Below are 9,034 nucleotides of genomic sequence, written 5' to 3' on the forward strand. Positions count from 1 at the left end.
GGGGGGGTGTTGGGGCGCCGCACCCTGTCACACACAGAGCAGGGCCGATCAGGGGGTTGGTGTGCTGCACCCTGTCACACACAGAGCCACAGGGCAATCAGGGGATTGGGGAGCTCCCCCCTATCAGGCACAGAGCAGGGCTGATCAGGGAGTTGGGGCGCCTTCCCCTGTCACGAACAGAGCAGGGCGGATAGGGAGGTTGTGGCCCCACTCCCTGTCACACACAGAGCCGCAGGGCAATCAGGGGGTTTGGGCGCTGCCCCCTGTCACGCTGATCCCGGTGCTGGAGGCATATTACCCTTTTACTATATAGAATAGAGGCCTGGTGCACGGGTGGGGGCCGGCTGGTTTGCCCTGAAGCGTGTCCTGGATCAGGGTGAGGGTCCCCACTGGGGTGCCTGGCCAGTCTGGGTGAGGGGCTGAGGGCTGTTTTCCTGAAGCGAGTGACTGAAGCTTCCAACCGCGCTCCTTGTTTTTTTTTTTTTTTTTTTTTTTTTTTTATTCTGGGCCAGCTTTAGCTCTGAGGCCTCGCTGCTGAAAACATCGATACAAAGTTTCGGTCCGGCTGGCTTTCAGTCCGACTGGTTTCTGGTGTTTTGTTTAGCTTCTTATTTGCAACATAGTACATAGTTGCTTAGAGTTGCAGCTGAGAGGCCGGAAAGTGAGGCGGGGAACGTTGGAGTTCGCAGCAAGCAAGCCTCCCTGCTCGCTTCAGTGCCTGGCTGCCGGCCGCCATCTTGGCTGACAGTTAATTTGCATATACTCACTGATTAGCCAATGAAAAGGGTAGCGGTCGTACGCTAATTACCATGTTTCTCTTTTATTAGTGTAGATTTTAAAATACTATCACTTCGGTATAATTCACTGCTTATTTTTGCTACAAAATAGTCCACATGGCCTCATACATAGATTTCTGTGAGGCGCTTGTGATGGCAAAACAAATAGAACACGGACCCACCAACCTCAGATGCTTCTGCACCGGGTTCCAGTGTCAGGTTTCCGATAACCCTGCAGTACATGCAGCCGTGGTGGGTCACTTGGTCCCTCTACCCTTGAGCTTTAGAGAGGCCAGGGCAAGAGGGGGAGTTATGAGGTCATCCCATTTTGACATTGACAAATCGAGGTGAATCTCTCACGGCATATTTCCTCCCAGAAGTAGAAAGCATTACACATTGTCCATATATCAGGCCCCGTGCACATGGGCATTGGATCATGGACTCCAGTGCTTCTAGCTCTTGGTAGTAAAAGTGACAACTTGTCATCTGTCACTTTAATACTAAACTCTGGGTGAGCTCGGTTTTACCTGTTGTCTGCCTTCCTTGGAAGGTTTCATGCACATGAACGCACTGAAAGAAGACACATTTTTCAGTTGCCATAGCTCAGCCTATCTGTGCAAATTAGCTACACTCTTGGTTTTGCTTTTTTTGTAATTTCAAGTTCGCTGTGCCCAGATGTCTTGTCACGTCATTACAGAAGCACAAACTTGTGAGTCCTAGAGGGTCTGGCAGAAGGAATTTTCAAATCCCCTGAACAGGTTTCCACGGCCCAGCCATCTGGTCGCCCTAAAATACAGCCAATTGCCATGTTCTGCTTCACCTTCTCCCAAATACCCCATGACCTGGAGATGACTCAGAGCCCCAGAATGAAGAAAATCCTCCGAGTCCCAATCACTTCCTCCATCACATCCTCCAGCCCCACTTACAAAGCAGAAAGGCTCCGGATGAATGAGGAACGTGGAAGCTGAGCCCAGCAAACTCCTCTCTGGATGTGAATGAACGGTTACAACATTCTTCCCAATCTAGGTCAACGGAGTTCAGTTTTTCTGCCTTTAGCCTGCGGGTCTCAGATGACACTTGGCAGGTGGACAGCCTGCTGCTTCTTGCAGGCTAGCAGATTGTTTACATCCTCAAACAAAAGACACAAAAATGAAAGATGGTCAGTAGCAAGTTCTGAGGAGCATGTGGAGCAGCCATCAAACACTGCTGGTAAGAATGTAAGTTGGTACAACCACTTTGAAAACCTCCGCGGCAATAGCTCCAAGAGCTGAAAACACCTTAGTCCCGGCAGCCCCTCTCCGGTATATGTCCGACAGGCGTGCACGCACTGGAATGTCCATAGCAATGCTATTCATCACCGCCCAAGGCTGGAGACAACAGAATGTCTACAAGCAGTAGAATGGACACAGAAGTATATTCACACAATGGAATGCAGCCACGAGAATGATAATCTGTGGCTATGAGCAACATCAGGGAAGAATGTCATAGCGTGATATTGCGCCAAAGAGACCAGACACCAAAAAAGGACATACTGTGTGATTCCACTGATAGAAACTATGAAAATAGAACTGATCTATAGAATAGCAATCAGGAGAATGGTTACCATTGGAGGGAACATTGTGACAGGAAAGGGTCACCAGGGGACTCTTTAGTGATTAGTAATATTTGATCATCTATTGCCCCCTAATAAATTACCCCCCAAAATTAGGGACTTCAGACAACAACTATTGCCCAGCCAGCATGGCTCAGTGGTTGAGCATCCACCTATGAGCCAGGAGGTCACGGTTCCATTCCAAGTCAGGGCACATACCTGGGTTGCAGGCTCAATCCCCAGTGTGGGGCATGCAGGAGGCAGCTGATCAATGATTCTCTCTCATCACTGATATTTCTATCTCTCTATACCTCTCTCTTCCTCTCATAAATCAATAAAATATATTTTTAAAAGAAAATAGGACCACATCATTGATGGATGAATGGATAAAGAAAATGTGATATAGATGTGAATATATGTATATAGATACTTATAGATGTAGATGTGTATATATATATGAGGGGGGGCGGGGAGAGCCTGGGTTTGAAGCCCACAAGAATACTCTGTGGCTGCCCGAACAAGTCCAAGTCGCCAAGCAGAGTGACAAGTGAATCACCCAATTCCTGCTTAGTCACTGCAAGGTACTTTCCACACGGACACATGGAGATGGTTACCAGAGAACTGTCTGCTGGCTGCTCTCGCATCAGCTCAAAGAAAATGTTGTTGTAACCTTTACTTGGGGGGGGGGGGGAAATAGCATCACTTTTCCTTTCCCTTTCTTGTTGGAGAGAGATTTGTTGGCAACACAGTTGAAGTGGTTGTTTTTGTTTACCCTGGAGAAAGTTTCCAGATAGCTCTGAATCCTGCGCTTTGTGTCGGTGGCAGGCCCTTCGAGTCTTAAGCACTTAATGTCTAAGTGTGTAAACAGCCCCCTTTGAGCTGACTGTCCCAGGCTGCCCAGATCCCAGGGCCTCCCATCGAGCTCTCGGATCGCCAGCAGAGTTCTCCCGGTCTGGAGGAGTTAGAGAGCCACGGGTCCAAGTCCTCACTCTGACCTACTATCAGTATTAACTAGGGCACTTCCAACTTCCCGACCCCCTACTTCCTAATTAATAATCATCAGGATTAGTAATGCTTACCCACGGAGTGGTTATGAGAATTAAATGAGGTGATGTGTATGAAGAAGCACCAAACACTGCTTGGCACTAACATAGTAGTTGATTAGTTAAAATGAGTTCACCCCTCCCTCCTCTCTCCTGATTCTTCATTCATTATTTCCCTTTCATTTTCTCCTTTTACATTCCCTCTCTTCCTCTTCCTTCCTCCCACTCCAAACTTAATCAGTGGCAACACTCTCTTCCCCTCTCTGCTCTCTTCATTCTATATACGTAAATTGCCTTGTTTCAAGTCTCAAACCCCCTCTGCATTCACAGCCACCCCTCTGGCTGGCATAGCCTTGGCATGGTGGCTATTGAAAGCCAGCCAAATTCTAGTTAAAAACACTGCGATTCTTGGCCAGACTTTCTCTCCTTACAAACAAGGGTGATGTTTCAGGCATGGGAAGTCTTCCCATCCATTTAAACCCCAGGGGAAAAAATAGCAACACCTCAGTGTGTGGCCTTAGGTGGACAGCCATGCGAGACTCTGGGTATTGACAGAAATAAATCTGGTGTTTCTGAAAATTGTGAAACATGTGCAGTGAATGTGTCATCCCAACAAAAGTGAGTCAGTCCCCAGGCCTGGGCCCAAATCTGGCTGTGTTTGCTTTCTAAATAGAAAGTGTATTCCTGGCCAGCCTAACATTAGCAAATCAGTGGTCAATGAGAGTGGAAAGAGAGAGGCAGAAGAGGAGACATGCAAATCTATACTTTGCAAGAACTATTACTGGAAAAATGAAGTTCTCCCTCTTTGATTTAAAACATTTTTTTCCTCTTTCTTCTTTCCTTTTCTCTCTATCCTTCTGTCTGCACCAAATTTTTCCTTCCAGCATTATCTTAGCACAGACTTTTACATAAAGTGGTCTTCGAAAATAGGATCACATCGAGACAAAAAAAAAAAAAGAAAAGAAAAATACAAAAGATCAATGAGCTGGTCCTTTGGAAAGATAAACAAAATTGACAAACCTCTAAGCAGACTTATAAAGAAAAAAAAAAGAGAGAGGGCCCAAATAAATAAAATAAGAAATGAAAGAGCAGAACAACTATATGCCAACAAATTGGACAACCTAGATGAAATGGATAAATTCCTTACAAACATACAGTGTTCCAAGACTGAATCAGGAAGAATCAGAAAATCTGAGCAGACTGATTACAATTAATGAAATTGAAGTGATAGTCAAAAAACTCCCAGCAAACAAAAGCCCTGGGCCAGATGGCTTCACAGGTAAATTTTACCAAATATTCAAAGAGGAACTAACACCCATCTTCTTCAAACTATTCCAAAAATTCAATAGAAGGGAAAACTCCCAAGCCAGCATTATCTAATTCCAAAATCAGATAAAGACACTTACAAAGAAAGAAAATTATAGGCCAATATCCCTGATAAATAGAGATGCAAAAATACTCAACAAAATAATAGCAAACCTGATTCAGCAATACATTAAGATCATATACCATGATCAAGTGGGATTTATTTCTGGGATGCAAGCTTGGTACAATATTCACAAATCAATTAATGTGATACACTATAGAAACAAAATAAAGAATAAAAACCACATGATCATATCAATAGATGCAGAAAAAGAATTTGATAAAATCCAGCACCTACTTATGATGAAAACTTTCAATAAAATGGGAATAGAGGGAACATACCTCAACGTAAAAAAGGCTGTTTATGACAAACCCACAGCCAATATCATACTCAAAGGGCAAAAACTACATGTGCTTCCCTTAAGATAAGGAACAAGACAGAGATGTCTGCTTTCACTACTGTTATTCAATATAGTACTAGAAGTCCTAGCCACAGCAATCAGACAAGAAGAAGAAATAAAAGGTATCCGGTTGGAAAGAAAGAAGTAAAACTGTCATTACTTGCAGATGACATGATACTGTATATAGAGAACCCTAAAGATCCCTCCAAAAATGACTGGACATGATCCATGAATTCAGTAAAGTAGCAAGATACAAAATTAATACCCATATATCAGTTGCATTTTTATATCAGAAAGAGAAACTAAGAAAACAATCCCATTTACAATTGCACCAAAAAGATAAAAATAAAATACCCAGCAATAAATTTAAACAAGGAAATAAAAGACCTGTACTTGGAAAACTATAAGGCACTAAAGAAAGAAATCAAAGAAAATACAAATAAATGGAAGCATATACCATGTTCATGGATAGGAAGAATTAACATCATTAAAATGTCCATACTGCCCAAAGCAATCTATAGATTCAATGCAATTCCTGTCAAAATACCAATGGCATATTTCACAGAACTTTAAAAAATATTTCAAAAATTTATATGGAACTACAAAAAAAAACACACAAACAAACAAATAGCCTCAGTAATATTGAGAAAGAAGAACAAAGTTGGGGGTATCATGCTATCCAATATAAAACTATATCAGAAGGCCATAGTAATCAAAATGGCATGGTATTGGCATAAAAACAGACATTCCGATCAATGGAGCAGAATAGAGATCCAGAAATAAACCCACATTTATATGGTCAATTAATATTTGACAAAGAACATACAATGGGGTAAAAACAGTTTATCCAATAAATAGAGCTGGGAAAATTAAATGGATATGTGCAAAAAAAACTGAAACTAGATCACCTCCTTTCACCTTATTCAGGAATAAACTCAAAAAGGATTAAAGACTTATATGTAAGATTCAAAATCATAAAACTCTTAGAAGAATATCCAATAAACACTTTATCACTCTTAGGAACAATTTTTGGATATATCTGCTTGGTTAAAGGAAACAAAAGAAAAATAAACAAATGGAAGTACATCAAACTAAAAGATTTTGCACAGCAAAAAAAAAAATAAAAAAAACGAAGAGATGCCCTAGCTGAGTTTGCTCACTGGTTAGAGCGTCAGCTCGTGGACTAAAGGGTTGTGGGTTCAATTCTGGTTAAGGGCATGTACGTCAGTTGCAGACTCAATCCCCAGCTCTGGTTGGGGTGGATGCAGAAATCAACATCCCCAAGTGGAATCGATTTGTCTCTCACACCCATGTTTCTCTCTCTCTGTCTCTTCCTCTCCCTTCCACTTTCTCTAAAAATTAATTGAAAAAATATCCTCAGGGGAGAATTAACAAACAAAAAACCCCCCACAAAAACAAAACAAAAATAGACAATCTACTAAATGGGAGAACATATTTGCCAATGATACATCTGATAAAGGATTAATATCCAAAATTTATAAAGAACTCATACTACTCAACACCAAAACCCCAAACAATCCAATTAAAAAATAGGCAAAGGATCTGAATAAACACTTCTCCAAAGAGGATATACAGATGGCGAACATACATAGGGAAAGATGCTCAGTGTCACTAATTGTCAGAGAAAAGCAAATTAAAACACAAGGAGATATCATCTCACACCATAATGACTCTCATCAATAAATCCACAAATGTCAAGTGTTGATGAGGATGTGGAGAAAAGGGAACCCTCATACACTGTTGGTGGGAATGCAGACTGGTGCAGCCAGTATGGAAAACAGTATGGAGTTTCCTCAAAAGATTAAAAATGAACCTGCCTTACAACCCGGTGGTTCCACTTGGGGATGTACAGCATGGTGATTATAGTCAATTATACTGTTTTGCATATTTGAAAATTGCTAAGAGAGTAAATCATAAAAGTTCTCATCAAAAGAAAAATAAATGTTAAAACTAGGTATGGTGGTGGATGTTAACTAGACTTATTGTGGTGATCATTTTGCAATATATACAAATACTGAATCATTAACATCTGAAACTAATATAATGTAAGTCCATTCCACCAATTAAAATATTTTAATTATTAAATATTAAATATTTTCCAAAGTAAAAACAAAAATTAAAAAAGAAGAAAGAAAACAGAACCATAAAGCTGCATCGAGACAGCCTGGGTAATTGGATGCTGTAACCTTCAGAGTAAGATAGACCTGGGTTCAAACCCTGGTCCTACCTTCAACTAACTGTGTGTGTGGAACAGAGAGAGAAAGAGAAAAAAAATCCTATCTCAGGCTTAGTATCACTTCCACCAATAGGAACCTCCTGCCTCTTGCCTGTGAAGATCAAAGACTGGCATCAGCAGAGCCTAGGCCACGGCAGGTGCCCAGCGTCTCTGAGTCACCTTTCTCTTCCTTTCCCTGGGAAGGTAAGTTTCCAGAATGCGATGCCTCTTCACTCCCTGAGCACCCGGGGCTGCCCCTGCTGGAGGGTGTGAGCGCTGAGCCTTCCGGAGCAGCAATAACCGCAGCAGCTGCTACGTCAGCTTTGCCTCTCCACTCCAGACACAGATTCTAGAGAAGACAAGCAACGCAGGGCCCGGGCCTCCTGGTGCCAGCATCCCTGGCCAGCCAGATGCCTGAGTCACGTGGGCTCCGTGGTGCCAGAGGAAGTTTGGGTCAGCCAGGAGGAAAGTGTCCTGTTACAGCGTATGTGGGGCTGGCTCCAGGGCTCCAGGCCTGTACCCTGTCTCCAGGCCTGTACCCTGTCCCAAACCCACAGCAAACGGGCGGCCGGAGAGCCCGTCTCTGTGCAGACACTGCCTGCTGTGTACCCTGCCGGTGCGCCGCCATCAGGCCCCAGGGAGGGCCCAGCCAGGCACAGCATCCCAGGCCATGACTACAAACACCTGTTTCCTTTGGCTGGGACCCCATGGGGTACAGCTATTCTATTGACTTCATATGCATAGCAGGCATATAATTGAATTCAATTATAATAACTACACTCATTAAAAACCTATGTAATGTTCATTAAGCAGCCTAGGTAATATGCAATTAATATTAACATATGAATTGTGCATTGGGTCACTAATATGCACATTATGTCTAATATTCAACGCGTGTATTAATTACAGCGCATGCCAGAAAAGCACGGCATTCAAAGCTTGCAGGCCCGTCCCAGTTAGAAACCCTTTTGATCTCCTACAAATCCCTTTTATGGAGCATCTTTTTCATTAATTGGAACATATGCGTTTCAGCTCTTTACACAAAGGTGGCTGTTGGCGAGAAAGGACTCAGAAGCTGGTGAGTGGAGGTGAGTAAACTCGAGGAGCCTGTATGGAGCGCATCCTGGAGAAGGGCCATGACCTTGAGGGCAGAGTTCAGACTTCTGCATTCTGCCCTGGCCTTCACCAAGCCTTCCCCTGCCAGTCACTCCCACCTGCATAATAGCACTTGACATCACCAGGACATTAAATAGATTATCTCATTAGGGGGACGACTAACATGCTTCGGAAATGCAGAATGGCAATCGCGCTGAGTATGGCTGCCAGCAAGCTCCCCGTGGAAAGTCTCTGCATTAAAGAAAAGTGCCTGTTCCATCGCGCCCAGCTGCCCTCGACACAGGTAAGTTTGTCCAATGGCGCTCCACCGTGACGAGCAGGCCTGGGGAATGCTGCCCCTCCTCACACCGCGTGCTTGGCATTGCCCGGTGCTTGGAGTTACCGTGTCCACTTTACAAACTTGGGGAAGTGAGGCTCTGGTGAGTGAAGCGAGTTACCCAAGGTCAACTCCGCAGGCCCCCCTGGCACGAAGGCGATGACAGGAAATGGCCAGAGAGGCCTGAGTC

General features: G+C 43.5%; 1 long non-coding RNA gene across 1 annotated transcript in view; it reads right to left on the reverse strand.

Moving 5' to 3' along the window:
• Positions 1-1,854, reverse strand: part of LOC111825860 — a 14,117-nt gene extending 12,263 nt beyond the window's left edge. Inside the window, exon 1 of the long non-coding RNA XR_002829064.1 lies at positions 1,703-1,854. This is a non-coding gene — a long non-coding RNA (uncharacterized LOC111825860). The remainder of the gene's footprint in view (positions 1-1,702) is intronic.
• Between the last annotated feature and the right edge of the window lie 7,180 nt (positions 1,855-9,034).

This window comes from Myotis lucifugus, unplaced genomic scaffold, assembly GCF_000147115.1.
Source record: "Myotis lucifugus unplaced genomic scaffold, Myoluc2.0 scaffold_43, whole genome shotgun sequence".
NCBI lineage: Eukaryota > Metazoa > Chordata > Mammalia > Chiroptera > Vespertilionidae > Myotis > Myotis lucifugus.